Here is an 18262-nt window from a genome sequence, read left to right as displayed (position 1 = left end):
TGCTGGAGAGATAAGTAACCGGGCAGGACCATTAAACAAATGTGGTGTCAGGATTCAGCAGTGCCCCACTGCAGTCACAGGTCACAGTACATAACCCTGTTATCTCTCTCCTACAGAGGAGAAAGCCTCTCCTGAAGCAGAGTCAGGAGCAAAGCCAAGAGCACAGCCCAGCTCCCCGCATTCACAAAAGCGCTTCCTTTGTCACTGGACTGCAACGCCTCCCTAACCATGCCCCTTCAAAAATGTATACTCAGGGCTTCAAGTCTCAGACACACGAAGTAGCCTGATACAGTGCAGCTGCTGCTGCAAAATGCCTAAGATACTCCTTACTGGTTTTTCTTGTTGACCAGCAGCAGCAGCGATGGAAAAGTTGTGCTGCAGAGGTGTGCGCAGGGCCCGGCCGTGGGAGAGGGAAGCAGTGGGCTCAGCTGCCGCCTGGCTGGAAAGCAAGTGTCCATCCGGAGCATAGGTCTAGGGCTCAGCAGGAGCTCACGCCTGCCTCCCGAAAACAGAGGCAATTTCGGCCCAGTCCGTGAGGTTTTGCCTGGTGCACAGAGGTGCCCAGTGCGAGCAGCCCTGGTCCCTGCCGGAGAAGAGCCTGCACTAGCTGGCACTTATTCTGGAGAGTGGTAACAAGTACTTCAGAGAGCTCCAGAGCATAAGAATTTTTCTGCAGTACCCAAGCAGGGCCCAAGAGATTGGGTTGCTCCTCTGGCTTTGATGAGACAAGCTGTGCAAGCACATCCAGGGATCATTTTGGTCCCTAAAACCTGCGGAGATGACCACATGGAAAGTGTTAAGGAAGAGGAAGCCACGCAGCAGACCCAGCAGGCAAGAATGGATGTTTCCAGCAGTCTGCAGTAATATCTGCGGGACAAAGTCCTTGGTGCTCCCACCACTGCACTGTGCCTGGGATATACCTCACAACAGAGGTTTATGCACCACAGAAACTAATGAGGACATTTAGCTGCCTGTTAAGAAACAATCCCTGCTCTAAACTACCAACAAAAGATCAGAATAAGCGACATTTCTGACAGAAGACAAAGAGATTTAGAGATGGGCACAAGGATGCTGAATGAAGCAAAAGGGAGGGGATAAACCATGAGGAGCTTGCTGTGGCCCATGAAGCCAGCACTCATAAGGAAGGTGTCCAGCAACAACAGGGCAACTCTGCATGGGAAAACACAGCTGGAATGCCAGCCCTGACAGCCCATCATCCCGCTCTTGCCCAACGACACTGATGAAACGAGGTCAAGTGCTCTCTGAGTCACGGCTGAGCGTCACCATCCGGCAGCCTCGTGACACCACTGTCTGCCACTGCCCCTGGCCATTTCCAGCCTCACTGTGAGCAGCAGAGGGAAGGAACTCCTGCCCAGCTGCAGCTCAGTGGTCTGCAGCCACAGAACCACTGCACCTCCCTCCCCAGCCTGACCCGCTGCCTCAAGCCCAGCCTTTAGCCTGGCACTTGCAGCAGAGCATCCTCCTGTTTGGTCCTTTCCTTTTCTTCCTTCCTTTTTTCTTTAAACTCTTGCTCTCTTGTCCTCCCCCAGCCCCAGGCTGATCCGCTGGCTGCCAGCCACCCAACTCTGCAGGCATGGGTCCCTGGGTCCCTCCTGCACACCCTGCAATTGTAAGAGAGCCTTGCAGCTCAAAGACAGGTCCTTCCATGCCTGCAGATTTATTGCCCTGCCTCTATCATCACCCTGCTTCCAGCTGGGGACCGCTGGTCTGACCTCATTCCCCACCACATCATGCAGCAGCACCCAGCAAGGGGTGCAGCGGAAGCATTTTGTTGCCATTCCTAGAAGGAATGGGGAGAGAATGTGACTCCTCTGTGCTGCACCAGACAAAAGAGCATTCAGACACTGAACTTGTGCCCTTGACAGCAGCAAAAATATTCCTGTAAAATTCATGGTGGGGAGAAAGAGAATAGAAACCCATCACATAGCTTTGCAAATGGATTGTACTTGAGCAGTGACACAGTTGCGGGTCAGAAGCACGCTCTCCTGCTGCCACCAGCACATGCCTGCATGGACAGCGCTGGCAGCACGGAGTCCTTGAACAGTGTTAATCATAGAATCCCAGACTGGTTTGGGTTGGAAGGGACCTTAAAGCTCTCCCAGTTCCAACCCACTACCACCGGCAGGGACCCCTTCCACTGGAGCAGCTTGCTCCAAGCCCGTGTGTCCAACCTGGCCTTGAACACTGCCAGGGATGGGGCAGCCACAGCTTCCCTGGGCACCCTCCTGTGCCCCTGCAAGTTCTGAACACAGCCACCCGGCCCCACTCCTGCAGGGCACAGCGAGGCTGTGCTGGCCTGGAAGGCGCAGGGTCACTGTGAGCCCCATGTGCACGCGGTGCAGTCAGATGCCTTTCACTCCCAGATAAAGGGCAGGAAATCCCTCGGCACACCCAGCCTCCGGCACACTGGGCCCCTTGGGTTCAGCAGCTTGCCATCCCAGGAGGAGCCACCAAGCAAACTCCTGCTCCCAATTAAGGAATGGGATGCCCAAGCCTTGGCTGAAGGCTCCATGGCAATCCAGGTGTTCACCCCAGGACTGTGCTGCCCTCTGGCCTGCACTGGGAGCTGGCTGTCCTGGGAATGATGCTGACTGCTCTGTCAGCCCAGGCGCTCTCATCACATTGGACAGATGGAGGGCAAAGAAATGGCAGAGCACAAGCACACCCTGCTGAAGGCTTGTCCCCTCCTGTGGTACCCTGGGCTGTGACACTGCACATCTCTGCCCAGGTTCCTCCAAGACAGGTAGCATGGGGGGGCAGAGCAGGGACCCCCTATTCTGCTGCTGCTGCCCCCTTGCTCTTCCCACACACAAAGGCCATTGAGTGGTAGCCATTAAATCCATCCCGATGGCAGCCCCAAGATCCCACAGATCCCACCGCCTTCCCTGCTCCAAGCACCACAATCACAGCCACAGCAGTATCTTCCGCCTGGCTTAGGTTCCAAGCCCCACACGGAGCTCAAAGAGAGTCCAGGAACCAGCTGGCACCTCAGCTGCATCTCACATGTATGGGGTGTGACACCAAAATGCATCCTGGCCAAGGGGTTCTGGCAGTCCCCTGACCAGCAGCAGCAACCCATGACACAGACCAGGGCACCTCAGCAGAAAGGACACTGGGGAAGCCACAGAAGGGGATGGCTGAGCACGGCCATGGGATGGCACAAGGAACTCAAGCTGGATATGTGCCTCTGTGCAGCAGGACACAAGATAGCTGAGCCCATAGCCCACGGGGAAGGTCCCCAAAGCTGCTGCACTTGTTAAGGCCCGTTCCCAGCGCCAGCCGTTAACATGAACTCCGCCTGTAACTGGCACTGGGTGACAAGTGCCCGTTTCTGATAAGGGATCCTCCACCAGCTCAACAAACAGCTCCGCCGCTGCGCGCTGGGCCAGCGTGCCCATGTGGCACGGCAACCCTGTCAATGATTAACAGAGCAACAGAAGGAAGAGCAGCGGGCCGGTGAGACGGGCATCACGGCCGAGCAACCAGAGATGGGAGCCAGACACCTCGGGACCCAGTGGGCTGGGGTCTAGCAGCCAGGATCACCCCCAATGGGACAGTGGAGGAACGAGCATGTAGCAGAGCAGAGCGAGGCCAGCACAGCTCCACACCTCTGACAATCCCTTGGGCAAGTAATGTGCCAGCTTAACCAGAAAGCAAATGAAAACCTGCGAGCCGCCCCCTCCTGCACCTAAGAAAGAATTTCTTGCTGGAAATGCAGGAACAGACCCTGTATCTTCAAAGTCCCACACCCGGCCCCAGCAGCCTGGAAAAGTTCATATAATTATGCAGAGGTGACTTTCAGAAAGGCTCGCACAAGAAGGGTTATTGTGGCTCAATCATTAACCGGGTGAGAGACCCCCGGCCTTGCTGGAATGTGCTGCCGGTCCTCCCCGGAGCATACAGCAGCTCTGCACAAAGGTTAACGGATGGCTCCTCTGCCATGGCCACCGGCCTCAGAAAGGCTCCAGCTGCTTTCCAGCACGGCCTCTCTTCCATTGCTTAAGTCCAACCAAACACCTCCTTCACACCTCGTGGTGGGGCTGGAAAAGCATGCGGATGAAGGAAGGTTGAGGGACGAGAAGACCTGACTTCTACACAGACATTCCCCTGCTATGAGTGCCTCTGCTCCCACCTCAGCTCACCCCAGGCAGTGCCGACAGCACCGGCGGTTCAGGGTGCCCCTCTCAGAGTGCCACAGCAGGACCCGCACGGCACAGCATGGGGTGGAAGGTTTGGTAAGAGCAACAGCATCCCCGCCTTTGCAGCCTGCGTGCTGCCCCTGAAAGCCTTTTAGGCGCAAAAACCAGCTCAGCTGTCATGCCTGGGCTCTGGCCATCTGCTCCACCAATTCCAGTGGGCAGAGGGATGGAGCAATGTCTCAGTCACCAGGCTGGTGGACATAGAAGGAGGTGCCTGTGCTGTGGGATGCATGCTGTGCCAGGGAAGGGAGCCCAGGCCAGGGCTGCAGCAACAGCTCCAGAAAGCATTTCCTGCCTCCAGCACACTGTGTGAACTGGAGGATTAACCTCCCACATACATCTGAATGCAAGAGCCCTTCCAGAACCACGCAAAGTGCAAACCAAATCTGCAAACCCCTGCGATGGACAATCAGTCTCGGGCTCTTAGGAATGAACAGCTCAGGGAAGGAGACCCGGTTCTCCCCTCCACTGAGGGATGATTTACCCTGTTCCCAGGAGGGCAGAGCCACGGCGGTGCTGGTGCCAGCAGCTCCCTCCTGCCAGGCTCCGCCGCAGCACAGAAGGACCAGTTGACCTGCCCTCAGCGCTCCCCACCACCAGCACCCGGTGCCAGCCAACTTGTCAGCCTGTTCCTTCGCTGCAGTCATGCAGCAACCTCTGCTATGCCCTCAGGGAAAGAGCAACCTTTCCTTCCCCTACCCGATTTCAATTGACTTTGAGAACCTTCAAATCTTTTTGAAATTAGCACAAAACCAAAAGGGAAGTACTGAAGTGCCCCAGGCACAACCATATTTTGTTCTCTTACGAAACTAAATTGCTGGCAGCCTGTTCCGTGCATAGGCTCAGGTTTGGACATTTGAGGCAATGCAGACAAGGAATGCTTAACAGAAGCACGATTGGATTTACTCAGTGGGTCTTTTATTAGAAAAGTATTTCTCCGAGGAAGCACAAGTACATTAAGTGAATGTGAGCGCCTCCTCTGAAGCCAGGTCTGGTACCTGCTCTGCACTAGGAGTTGCTGTTTTTTCACATAAGGAAATTATTGATGAGGTTTTGGCATCACAGTGGGAGCTGATTGCAAATGGGGAGGCGCTGATGGGGTTTGAGCAGAGCCGTGCTCCCTGCACAGCTCTCAGCGAGGTGCGGAGCCCACTGGCACACGCATGCAGCAAGGGGCTGCTGCGCCTGCTCCAGCAGCACCGCTACCGCCCTGCGCTGTGTTCCAGGGAAAATGTAAACAGCAAAAAGCACATTCATTGATAAGAATTCAAGTATGCACGTGGAAAAGAATGCAGGCTCCTGCCAATAACATCCCGATACGTGCTCTGACACCCTGGGACTGTACGAGGGTCTTGAAAAGAGGTGGCTCCTGCCCTCTGCACCATGGAGCCGTTCCAAAACCCAAACCACAAAACCAAGTGCACAAAGAGCTGGTGTTTAAGTTAGGCACGATCAAACAACCCCTGGAGAAAAAAAAGCCTCTCACCTTGGCAGCACGCTCGGACAGATCAGTGCTAGTTCACAGTGCGACAAACTACGCGCACACAGCAAACCTGCCCGTTCGTACCGAAGACAGAGGTCTCCAAAAGAGACAATCAACTGGAAACACGTACCCACGACGCCAAAAGCCAGAGAGCAGAGCCCAGCCTTCCCCCACAAGGGCCTGAGCTGAAGCCTCCCGACGTCAACACAGCTTTTCCATGACCTCGCTGACTCTCAGGATCAGGAGGCAAATCTGTGCTTTTCACCCACCGGTTTAACTGTCAGCAATCCCAGCTGGAGGAAGGGTGAAGAGGAGCCCTGAGCAAACCTGGGCAGCCCCAACCCCGTTCACATCCCCCGTTAGCTCAGCACCGGCTGTGCTGGCAGGGAGCAGCTTGGCCACGGGCAGAGCAGGCAGCTTCACACCCCAGACCTGCCGACTCCAGCGGAAGGAGCAGGGTGCTGCCCTACGCGCAGCAGCGCCTCCGCCCGGGTCGGACAGGGACCCAGCCGCGGCTCCGCCGGGGATTCCGCTCCTCCGCGGCTGCAGCTCTCGGCTCGCTGCCCTCTGGAATCCGCCCCGCACCCCCGCACCCCCGCTCTTTTACCTTCGGGCCGCGGGTGCCCCTAAGGGGGTTGGCAGCACCGCCGCTCCGGCGCCGCCGCGGCAGCGGGCGGGCTCGGGCAGTGCCGGCCGCGGGGCGGCTGTTGTCAGAGTGAGCGCGGCCGCGGCAGGTGCGCGGCTGCGGCGCGGAGCCCGCCCGCCCCGGGGCCCGCCCCCCGGACCCGCCCGCCGCAGCCGAGGGGCCGGCCCCCGCCCGCAGTGGGCGCAGCCGGGGTCGGGGCTGCTCCTGCCCGCTGCGCCCGGCCCCGCTCCCTTCAACCGCCCCTCTCCCTCCCTCGCTCCGCTCCAGCCCGGCGGCAGCACCCGCAGCGCTGTGGGCAGGGGGCTGCGGCACAGGCACGCCGAGCAGCTGCACCCCTCCGCCCGGCTGCTCCCCCCAAAGACGAGCCCCAGGGCGGTTCAAGGCATACGGTCGCTGTCCCCAGCTCTCCCTGCCCATCAAACCAAGCAGGTGGCAAAAGGGGGCTGAGAGCCCCTGCAGAGCACAGAGAGGTGCACAGAGGCTGCTCTCACCGGCCTCACTTCCCCAGAATCGCTCTGGCGCTGCAGGGGATTTTGCTTGCTCGGTTGTTATTGCTCCGACAGCACAGGGTAAGGAAGATCCTTTTCATGGCACTCACATCTCAAACCTGGCTTTTGGATCCCAAACCCGGCTTTTGGATCCCAAACCCGTGTCACACCAAAAGAGAGGCAGGCCACAAACAGTTTGCAGGAAGGTGAAGGAGAAGATAGGTAGTAGGGTCTGGGATGGAGCAGCTAAGAGTGAAAAAAACCAAACCAATGTTTAAAGTGGATTTGAAGGAGCAAAGTTGATAGAGAAATGTGAGGCAAGAGGGCTGGACATCAGGAAGCACCAGCGCGAGTGTGGAAGGAGAAGCAGTGGGGGCAGCAGAAGAGATGGAGGTTACAGGACACTGGGCAAGAGAGTTGATAGCAAACAGAGCACAGATGCAGCACACGGGAACACAGGCAACAATTTGGCATGGGATGACCAGAAAAGCAGGAGAGAGACCAGGTATGTTGCAGAGACTCCATAAAACAGCTTTTCTCTTGAAATTACTGTTTGGAGAGTTGCCCAAGCACCCTAACATGCAAGGAACAAGGAAAAAGCTCTGCTTTTTTCCATTGTTTTCACAGTCTGAGAGGCTTTTGATGCACATCTCCTTCCTTCCTTCCCTAGCCCCAAGCTTCTGACCCTCCTCCCACGAGCCTCCCTGCTCCCTCACCACAGCCCCACAGCAGCCCCCCATACACCACAGCCCTCACCCCAGGAGGGACAGGCTCTGTGCAACCGGCCCCTCAATGAGGCCGTTGTTGACTTGAAAGCCTTCACACAGCTTTGTGCAAAGGAGCCTCTTGCCAGATGGGGCCGGGGTGGGCAGGGGCCCAGGGATCCTGCTGCTGGAGAGCACAGGGCCAGTGCCACCCCTGCGGTCAGCCACAGAACAGGCAGAGGCTGTTCATCTGCAGCAGTGGAGACCAGTGAGCGGGAGGTCACTACAACCGGGAGCAGTGAAGGCTGTGAGCACTCCACTACAGAGGGCAGCCAGCGAGTCAAGGAATGAGGAGCCCAGCCGAGCCCTGACCCCCACGAAGTACCACCATCCACAAAGCACAGCTCCTCGGAAGGGTGAAAGAAAGGGATGGCACACATGAGGGGTGCAAAGCCTTGGGGTGCTGACTACCAGGGCACAGCCGTGGTGGATGTGTCATTCTGGCCACATAAGTGGGGAAGTGGCAGAAAGACACAGCACCATGCCCAGCGTGGGGAGCACAGCTGGGGCAGGGCAGAGCTCTGGGGCTCAGCTCTCACCAGGCATCACGCTGGGTCAGCCAGTCACCAGCAGCACACGGATGGCCACTGGAAAAAGCACTCAGCTCAGAGGAGGATTTCCACTCATTTCCTCGTGCTAAGAGGAACGGGGAGGGCAGAGAGGCAGGAAATCTCCCGGAGACGCTGAGCTATGAGCGGGCGGCACGGGGGGGGACGACACCAAAGCAGCTGGTCCCACACAGACCCCACTTGCCCAGGGAAAGCTGAGGCAGATGCTGGGAGGAGCAGGGCTGGCACATACCGCACACTCCCCCCCCCGCGGCCGCCCCATGAATGGGCCGCATTCACGCCCGGCGATATTAATAGTTCCCTGCATATTGCCGAGGAATGGTGGAGTGCCCGAGGGCCACCCCACCGCCCGCATGAGGCACTTGGTGTGCGCGTGTGCACACACTTGTGCTCACGGGGGGGACACAGCAAAAGGGTTAACACAGCCTGCAATGGGCAGAGGAATAGAACAGCCCGGAGCAGGGCAGGGAGGAACGCAGTGCAGCGCACTGCCTAGCATCCTGATAACCACCAGCAAGGGCAGAGGGGCTCCTGAGAGCGGTCCAAAGGACGTTGCTGAGAAGGGATAGGAAAAAATCCAACAAAGGCCCTTTGGGGCTGAATGGATACCAGGAAAAAATGTCAGGAAGGGTGACCAGGCTGGGAAACTGCCATCTCCCTCCTCCTTCCAGCTGGGGACTCCCGGCTGCTTGGGACACCCAGTCCTAAGCCCAGAAAAGCTCCAGCAACAGGCTCGAATGGGACCACAGACCTCAGAGGGCAGCATAGATGGAATCTCAGAAGAGCTGTGCTCACCTCAGCACAGGCCAGGCTCAGCAGGCAGCCAGGGCTGGGGAAGCAGGGCCACCGCAGCCGCACACACCTAAGGAGAAGCTGGGCTGAATGCTGACCCCTCCCCTACACAGAGCAGCATGTGGCTGCAGCTCAGCACAAGCCACGCACATGAAATTGAGGCATTTTGCGGCAATCTGTCCGTGCTGCCCACACTGCAGCCTGACTCCTGCTGCCTCCTCACTTGCCAGCACCCAGAACCCTTTCTGGCTCTGGGCAAGGTCCAGCAGGAAAACTGGCCGAGGCACACAGCAGCTATGGACAAAGGCGCATCCCAAGGGACAGATCACACCAACATGCACGCTGAACACCTCTTCCATGGCTGGGAAGCCCGGACAGCACCGATGCTAAAAAGATGGATTATTTAGGCTGGATTCGCAGTTCCACGGATCAGACATTCCCCAGCCTCTGAGAACTGAGCACCTCCAGCTGTGACACAGGGGCACGCAGCTGGAGCGGAAGGAGGGGCATCCCCAGCCTCCAGCAGGACACGCAACGGACCGGGGCTGGCAAGGGCGCTCCGGGGCACGCTGCGCCTCGCTGCTCTGCCTGCCCCGGTGTCGGCAGGCCCCGGGGCTCCGTGCGGCCGTTCCGGGGGTGAGCCGCGGATGCCGCCGGAGCGTTCGGGACGTTCCTGCAGCGGCGGAGCGGGGCGCGGCGCCCCCTGCTGGCCACGGCGCGCAGCACCGAGCTCCGGGCAAACGACGGCAACCCGGGCGAGCCGGAGCAGAGGAAAGCGAGGTAAAACAAACCCCCCGAGCTGCTCCAGCTGAGCGCCACGCACCGCAGGAGCACACATCCTGAGCAGCCCCGCCACGGCCGCTGCTTCTGCCCTTCCAACAACCGAAATAAACAGGAAAAGAGGAAACGGTTCACGTTTGCTCTCGGGTGCGTGAATAAAAACTGGCCACAGAAACAAACAGGCCAGGAGTGGGTGCCCTGGGGTGAGCATATTCACAAGCGTATGCTCGGATCTTCGTGCCTTGCTAATGCCAGTGTTAGTCATGCTCCCTCCTCTTCCACTGCGGAGAACAGGAGCCCAGGACCCTTCCACATGAAGTAGCTTCACTCAGGGCTGACCTCATGCCAGAGCGGCGCCTGCGCTTGCTGCCCTAGCCCACCTCGGGGTGCCTGATTTACTTCTCTGTCCAGCCACCCAACGCTTGTTCGCGTTTCCCAGTCCCTAGCTCTAGAAGCAGTCACCCCCACGCTGTCATTGCAGCCCTCCAGATCCCCAAAAGAACCCACTGAGGAGCCCCAGGCCCAGCAGAGCATCCCACCAACTACATGCCAGCATCAAACCCACCCACTGTCACTGCTGGGGTCTCACTAGGCTTGTGCCCATGAAGAGCAGATCCACGTGGCAACCATCTGCCCACTGTAGGGCCTCTCTGCAGCACAGGTCACCCAGGAGGAGGATGGCTTCGATATCCTAGTTTGTGAGTGGAAAACCAGGGCAAAGAAGTTAACTGGCTTACATGAAACGGCAGATGGAGCCGGTGTCGCCAGCTGCATGAGAACAGCAGGCAGGATTTCATCAATACCAAATTCCCCAGCTTCCATGGGAGGAGGGCAAGAGGGAGGAAAAGAGAAACTCAGAGGCATAAGCACAACGGCATCATTCATGGGAGCTGATTTTGTGCAACAAGGGTCCTGTGTCTGGCCCAGAGCTCTAGGCAATTAAAACAGCAGCCACAGATCTCAGAGGAACAGCGGGAATTTATCTGAGGAATCTGGATTATGTGGCCACTGCTGAACCAGAGTAAAAAGCCTTTAGCTCCTGAAGGTAAACACATTGGCGAGCAATGAGAAGCACCAACCAGCTCAATCACACCAACTGTTCTGCTTCACCCACTGAGCCATTCCCATTACACTGGCGGGAGGGGGGGGGTTACTGCTGCTAGTCCTTGCTCCGCGCAAACAGTACCACCATGGACCAGGCCCTCCAATCCGGGCATAGGTTTGCCATGGCAGGCATAGAGGCGAGCAGCCTGGCAGAAGGGATGGCGCTGTGCATGCCATCAGGGCTCACAAGCAATGCTAACCACTGCGGGTCTGTACTGGGAGTGCAACAAACAGGAACAGTTTGTAGTTCCAGAAATAACAGTGGTGGTTTGCAAGACTGAGAAAGTGGTTTTCCATTCTGGTCCAACCTTAGGAAGCACGTATAGGGATTACCAAGATCAATAGAAAGAGATAAGATACTGATTAACCTCTTGGAAGTCTTGCTGGCACAGCTGGCTCCCAGGAGTAGCTACAGACCCTCTGGGAGGCCCCGAGAAAGGATTTGTTGCTGTGCTCTCAGTCCTTTGTGGATCACCCCAAAACAGCATCCTGCCCCCTCCATTCCCTGCCTCCCTGGGCCAAAAGCCCCTGGCTACACTCACCCAGGAGGGCAGCAGTGTGGTCTGGACATGGGAGCTCTTGGGAAAACTGTTTTCTCCTTATCTACAACAAACCAAGCTGACCTCTCCATCCCTGAGGAATAACCCATGTCCATCCGATACATTCTGGGCCATTCCCAAAGGGATTATTTAACAGCAGAAGGACTGAGTCTCCAACACAAGTCTCAGGGGCAGGTAGATGTAATTCTTCACTGAGCATCGCAGCTGACCGAAAAACCAAGCCACAGTGGTTCGTCTTTCACACAACCCAAAATAAATTGCTTTCAAGATTGTTACCACATGCCGCTATCAAATTCATCTTCAAAAGCCACAACAAACCAGTTTTAGCACTCAAGCTCCAACTGAACAAAAATTCTTAAGCATCTTAACAGTCTTACTACAAAGACTAACATAAACATAATTTTGACATTATTAAACACAAAATAACGCTTTTTTGTTTATGCAAATGAGGGGGTTCTTTTCCCTCCACCACTCCCTGGTGTTCCCAGCTGCAAAGAGAGAGGCCGGGAGCCGCAGCAGCCTTGCGGCATCCCCGCTGCCACCCCGGAGCACACAGACACGCCGTCCCTAGCGCGGGCTGCATGCAGAGCAGCGTTAGCACGCCCAGCGTTGCAGAGACAGAGCTCAAGGCTCCACCAGACGCAAACATCTTCCGAGCCATCGCTGACGCGCCGACACCCCGCGCTGCCGCTCTGCGGGACACCGTGACCCGCGCCCAGGCCCAGCACCGCCGCGCTCGCTCCGCTCGGGACTGAAGGGCAGCATCGCCCTAGGGCTCTTCCGTCCTAGGGAGGCCCCGGGCTTCCCGCTGCACCCCCCCCCGAGGCGGGGCAGAGCGCGGGGGGGAGCTGCCGAATGGCCCCGGTTGTGCCCGGTCTTGCCCAGCCCCTGCCGGCACTCACCTGCCCGCCCGCGCCGTCCCCACCCGCAGGGACCCGGCGCCGCAGCCCGGCGGAGCCGCCGCCCAAGGGACCGCCCGGAGCCGCAGCTCCCGACCCGGCGGCTGCCCATCGCTGCGCTCCGCGGAGGAACGGGCGGGCGGCCGCGGCTCCTCCCCCGCCGGCGGCCGTCTGCCGCGGGCCGCTCCCGCCCGCTTCCTTCCCCCGACGAGGCTCACGGGCCGCCTGCTTCCCTCGGAGGAAGCCGCTCGCCCCAGGGAAGGCTCCTGCTCCCCCCCGGTCCTGCGCGGCGGCCGCGCTGCTGTGCAGGGACCGCAGCATCCCGGGGCGTGCTGCGTGCGAAGCAGCCCCGCTCCCACCGTGCCGGGTCAATGAGGTGGCGATTCAGGTGGTCCGCATTTCAGCTTCATCAACCGAGCCAGCCCGGTGCCGGTGCGCTGCGGAGTGCCCGCACCCCGCTCTCAAACGGGGCTGCTGTTCCGAGCGCCGCGGACATTTCGGGCAGGATTCAGTCTCTTCATTAAGAAGAGAAGGAATTAACATGATCAGACTGGCCTGCAAACACCTCACACCTGCTTTTTTTCCCCCCCATCTGACCTCTCCTGCTTTGAAAAGAAAACCACAGGAGTGTTACGAAGCACCACAAAGGCCGTGTTTGCTCGCACAGCCAGTCCCTCCTCCATGTACAGCAAAGTCTCTCCAGAAGTACAGACAGGTTATTTCCCACACAGCAAGCATCGCCTTTCTTTGCAGCAATGTTTCCTCTCTTTCTTTTTAATGCAGCTCAGATGTGAAGGCTTTTACCGAATTAAAAATACTACACAGCGAAGCCTTTCCGCCAGCTCTCAATGCATTTTCTCAGCTCAAAACTTCTCTCTTGATCCTTATGAGTGCAAACCACCCAGAGGATGCAGATATAAATGTACTTTCGTGCCTGCAGCTTCTCTCCACTCTGCCTCAATTGTTCCTTGCTGCCATGGGAAACACTTGGCGACGGGATAGGCACAAAGCAGCCAAAGGGACCTTTTCCCAGCTCGTGCCTGGCACTTCCCGAGGGCCCCGCAGCCCAGCCGACAGTCCTGTGCTCTAACCAAGGCTCTTCCTTTCTGGCCTTCAAAGAAAATCGCCCAGTTCATGATAGGATCCCGCTGTTCGGAGGGGGGGAAATCTGCATTTTGTTAACTACAGGAAGCAGAAAAACTTCCAGACCCTGAAATTAAAGGCCCAGCAGGAGCAGGGAGATGTGCTGGGGGATGGGGATCAGTCACGGCAGCAGCCGCCAGGTTTCGGAGTTACAGAAATTTTTATAGGCAGAAGGGGGGAACAAGGACAAGAAATGGCCTCGTTCCGCGGAGGGGCTGGAAGGGCCTCTCGCCTCTGACAAATAGTTTCCCCACAATCATTTATTGGAAAAACCAAAGAGTGGCCAAGTTGGTTTTGATTTTCCTTTAGAGCATTTTTCCTCGTTCCACGTTTTCAGCACTCGGCCCGAGGAGGGGGTCTCACCCAGCAGCTGCCAGCAGCCTGCTTTTGTCCTGAGGAGCAGAAAGGCGACATGAGAACAAGCCAAAAGTGTTTAAAATTGCTGTAAGCCAAGATATTAACAGGAGTCCTTTGCAAGCCGGTATCACCCCATGGTGGTTCGTGTTAATTAACCAAGGATGTAATTACATGCCTGGCTCTGTTGATTTCTACGGGAGCCACCTTCCCTGCAAGCAGCTCTCCCCGGCTTGCAGAGAAGCAGCAGCAGGAAGATAGCAGCTTGTAGAAAGCACTTGGGTGTTACAAGGCACTGATGGGGATGGCAGCACTCGGCACAGACAAAAGGGTTTATTGAAGTGCTGAAGGCACTGACCCACCCGTAAATATCCCCAGGCAGTGACCCCAGGGACAGGCAGGAAAAGGCAACCTTGGCTCTGCCCAGAGGCCTCCGCACCAGCCTACCTTATGGGGGAAATTAAACCAGCATGGATAAATAGGTATCAAAGAGCTCAGCAGATCAAAAATAAGCTGAGAAGTCTGAAAAGGAAGCTCTGGAGATTGTGCCTCAAGCCTCAGGAGATGCTGTCCCAGCTCCTGAGAAAACATATGACGGAAAGAAGCATAAACTGTTTGCTTTGAAGCTGCCTTGGCAGGGTGATTTGTCGTGCATAAATTCTCATTTAACAATTATCTTTTTAGTTTTGTAAAAAGATTTTTTACTACTAAGAGCTGATCATGGAGCCTTTTACACTAGCCAGGCACAGGGTCAATCCTCAGTGACAAGAGAATGCCCAGCAGTAAGGCAACAGAGGCTGTAACAGAAGGAAAATGAAAGTATTTGGGAATCGACTCCCTTCCTTCATGAAAAATACCCCAGAGCACAGTAGAACCCATTCAAGCATGGGTCGGACACCACTGTTCCCAGGTCAGCACCAGTGGAGCTCCAGGATGGGGCTGCTGCTGGCCCAGGTCCCAGGGGGACCTGAAGTTCCTTTGGGATGGAGGTCAGCATATCAGCATAATTCAGTAGCCAAGCCCAAGACAGCACATGGGTAGACAAGGAAGGGGAAGGAGCAGCACAGAGTCACTTCCATCACATGTCCCACCAAATCCACTCATAATCACATTCAGTTCATCTTTTCTACTTCCCACCTCTTCAGCTGTGATCCAGACCCGTGACCACATTTTCCACCATGTAACAGGCAGCAATTTCTCAGGGAGTTGCAAAAGTCCCCAGAAACAGGTCGCTGCAGCACCATCCAGCATCCCACTCACCCCTTCAAGCCATGGATCAGCTTCAGTTCCCTCCCTTACACTGGTGCTGCAACCAGAGCGCAGCCTGCTGCTCAGGGTACAGCAGCACCCCACCAGCCCTGTCTCTCTCCCTTTCACCCAATTCAGGCAATGACAGAAAAACAGATCCCAATCCCCATCTTTTCACCCCAAAACAGGGCACTGAACATACACACACGCACCAGGCGAGGAGCGAACGGCTCATGCTTCAAACCAGCAGAACCAGCCAAGAGATTTTCATGTAAAGAGAGAAGAAGAATAGCTCAGCTGTGACAACATATCAACAACAGCTAAATTTAGCAGGTTATTTTCAGAGATCCAGATGCTGGGTAAATACAACCTTATTATTTCATGCAGGGGCAAAAGTTCATCAGAGTCCCTCATGCTTCTTTTCTCTATTATTTCACCATGTCCAGTCACAGGGGCCCACTTTTGAAATACTGTAATGCCATCACTGCCTGGCTGCATGAAAGAAGCCGCGAGCACAATCCTCGTCTCTCAGCAGTCAGAGGAGGCCACTGCTTAATGACATTTGCAGAGTATGCTCCCCATCCTACTTCTGGAGAGGCCTGATGCTGGCTATCGTCAGGAATTGATGTGGGGGATGCAGTTTTCACATGATGGCTGGTCTGCAAGCATTTCCTTTCAGCTTTGTCTGAAACAATACATGGGAAGTGAATGTTGGAGGGGAAGCAGAGGGTTAGGAAATCCATGAAAGCCTGGCCCTGGCTGGGACAGCTCCAGCAGATGGCTTGGGGCTGGGGACCCCATAGCCATGTGAGCTGGGGCCCTGCTGCTGGTAATGCGTGCCATGGCAGGGACACAGGTTACCTGCTTATGCCACAGGATGGGAGGACTCAGCCCGGGCTCTTCCCCCCAGGTAGCACACCACATAGTTTGGGCTGGTCAATCAAAGCTCTGGGCCATTTGCCTTCAATCCAAACTGAGCCAGTGACTGCCTGTGGAGGTGGCTATCGGCGATGACTGTTCGCCATCTCCCTCAGCACTCGATTCTGGCCCAAGCGCCACCAATGTCTCCCAGATCGAGTCCCTGCAGGCTCCTGCTGAAAGGTTACCCCTGAGACAGTGAAATCCGAGTTGTTTTCCACCACTGCTGCCGAGGAGCTGAGTGCAGCATGCCCATCTATTTTAATGACAGTGGGAAGCAGCAGTGGATTCGTACAGTCAGCGTTCAAGAAAGGGACAACAGCAGCACAGCCTTGGCTCCCAGATGCTCGCAGGCAGGGATGGGGCCTGGGAATCAGGAATGGGCCTGGCTGCACTTTGGGAAGCAGCTCAGGGAGTTTGCTGTGTGTGCTGGGAGAGCAGCAGTGCTGTATGCGAAGTCAGGGACAGCTCCAGAAAGCAATGGAAGAGCTACAGGAGACACGTTCCCAACCGCTCCCAGGACAGACGCAGAACTAGCTCAACCCTGCCTCACGCTGTTGTCTCCAGAGCTGAGGTCCTCTTGGCCAGAAAATCATCAGGGAAGGGAACAGTCTCCTGAGACCAGCATCTGAATGTTTCCTTAAGTGACCCCATTTGTCCGAGCACCGTCTGGGGACTATCAGCTGAGAGGGCAGCAAAGCAACTGCACCAGCCTCTTCTCAGAGCTCTAAAAACCCCAGCAGAGGGTATGAACTGACTTCAGGCTTGCTCCAAGTCCATGAAAGGGAGAGGTTCAGCCATGCTGCTGCAGGTTACAGTGATGCCACAATCCAGATGATGCATAGAATCGCAGGGGACGAATCCTTTGGTGTGACACCATAGCTGCTCCTGTACGTGAGGGCTCCAGCCCTCAGACCCCTCCACAAACATGACACTGATGGCTGAGCATCCCTCCAGCACCACAGAGCTTGTCAGGGTGAGATGTGGGCATGTGTCCAGGAAGGTGTTGGCCGGGTTTGTTGTGAATGTTGCTGAGACTTGGATTTTACAGGCAGGTTTACCCAAAGGAAAATACCCTAGAAATATTCTTGCCCCCCAAAGTCCTAGCCACAGATGTGTTCTGTCACAGATGTCTTCTCTGCCCTTTCCCTTACACAGGGCTCTTTAACCCTTCTTAACAAACTCTTGATATTCATGTTCTTAATCTCTCCTGTGAAAGGGCAAGAAAGACCACCCAGGATTACCTCTGGAGCTCCATTCACAAAGCCCCTTTTGTTGTCCAGAGCTTTCCTGTGCTCCTGGACTCTTGCTCCCCTGGGTTTAGTGCTCACCTAACCCTTATGTGGATGGAAAACAAGAGGCCAGGTCATTGCCCTCCGGTTAGTGGAACTGCTGGGAGATGCCCAGGCACATGCCATGGACTCCCAGTAAGGCGGTGTTTCCCTCTCTGCAAAAAAGCCTCCATTGCACCAACCAGTGAAATTATAAGATTTTTACCCATCTTGCCCACGAGCTGGACAATGCTTGGCAGTGGGGCTGTTTCTCTGGGATGGAACATGAGGACAAAGTGAGATCAGAGCATTTCTTCACAGTCAGCAAAGCAGCAGCCAGGACCAGAACACTGTTTCAGACAGGTCTGGCAACAGGGACCTGCTCTTACAAGAAGCAGCTGCCCATGCCCCATCCAGGAGCCTATAAGCCCCATGGTTACCATCCCCAAGGCACACACCTCCTCCTCCTCCAGCCCATCACCAGCTTCTGGCCTCCCCAGGCCTCATGACCCCCGCAACAGCAGGGTGGCTCTGACCCCTAGCATCTCCCCCTGCCTTTGCAGAGGGATGGTTTGGACAGAAGCAGCCCCTGGACACGCGCACAAGAACCATGGCTCAGTCAGAGCTGTACCGCGATTCCCTCCTGCCTGGCTGTCACTGGCGAGACATCTCAATCACACATAGCTGAGGGGCTGCAAGCTGGGGGAGACCCTCCTCCCTGTGGCACAGCAGCTTCAAATCTGTGGAGGTCCTAATGAGCTTGTCTGCAAAGCACAAAGTTGTTCACCATAAAGAAGAGAGGGCTTGAAAAGGAAACCGAAAGTAGCAGAGCTGCTGCCAGTCTGTGCTGGTTGATGGGCACAGCTACAGCAGCACACACACACCAAGAGGGGACCTGTGCCTCTCTGCAGGGGGGACTCTACACGCACAGTGGCAGGATGCCACTGGTGATGACTGCAACACAAGGCCAAGCCACGCTTGCAGCCAGGGTGGGGAAAGGATGGAGCAAAGGATGGGGTGAAG

The 18262-nt window shown here is 56.4% G+C and overlaps 1 protein-coding gene across 4 annotated transcripts in view; it reads right to left on the bottom strand.

Moving 5' to 3' along the window:
- The window catches only part of STARD8 (StAR related lipid transfer domain containing 8), a 66104-nt gene that overhangs the window by 33507 nt on the left and 14335 nt on the right, over positions 1-18262 (bottom strand). The window contains exon 1 of one of the 4 annotated variants that reach the window (XM_065690112.1): positions 12309-12400. The exons of 2 other annotated variants lie outside the window; for them this stretch is intronic. The gene's annotated coding sequence lies outside the window, so the exon portion shown is untranslated. Of the gene's footprint in view, positions 1-6310; positions 6325-12308; positions 12401-18262 lie in introns of those variants that run through there. One more of the 4 variants, XM_065690116.1, reaches the window with a different exon arrangement.

The sequence above is a fragment of the Lathamus discolor genome, chromosome 9, assembly GCF_037157495.1.
Source record: "Lathamus discolor isolate bLatDis1 chromosome 9, bLatDis1.hap1, whole genome shotgun sequence".
NCBI lineage: Eukaryota > Metazoa > Chordata > Aves > Psittaciformes > Psittacidae > Lathamus > Lathamus discolor.
Note: the sequence above shows the minus strand (reverse complement) of the source record. Positions and strands in the feature narration are given on the sequence as shown.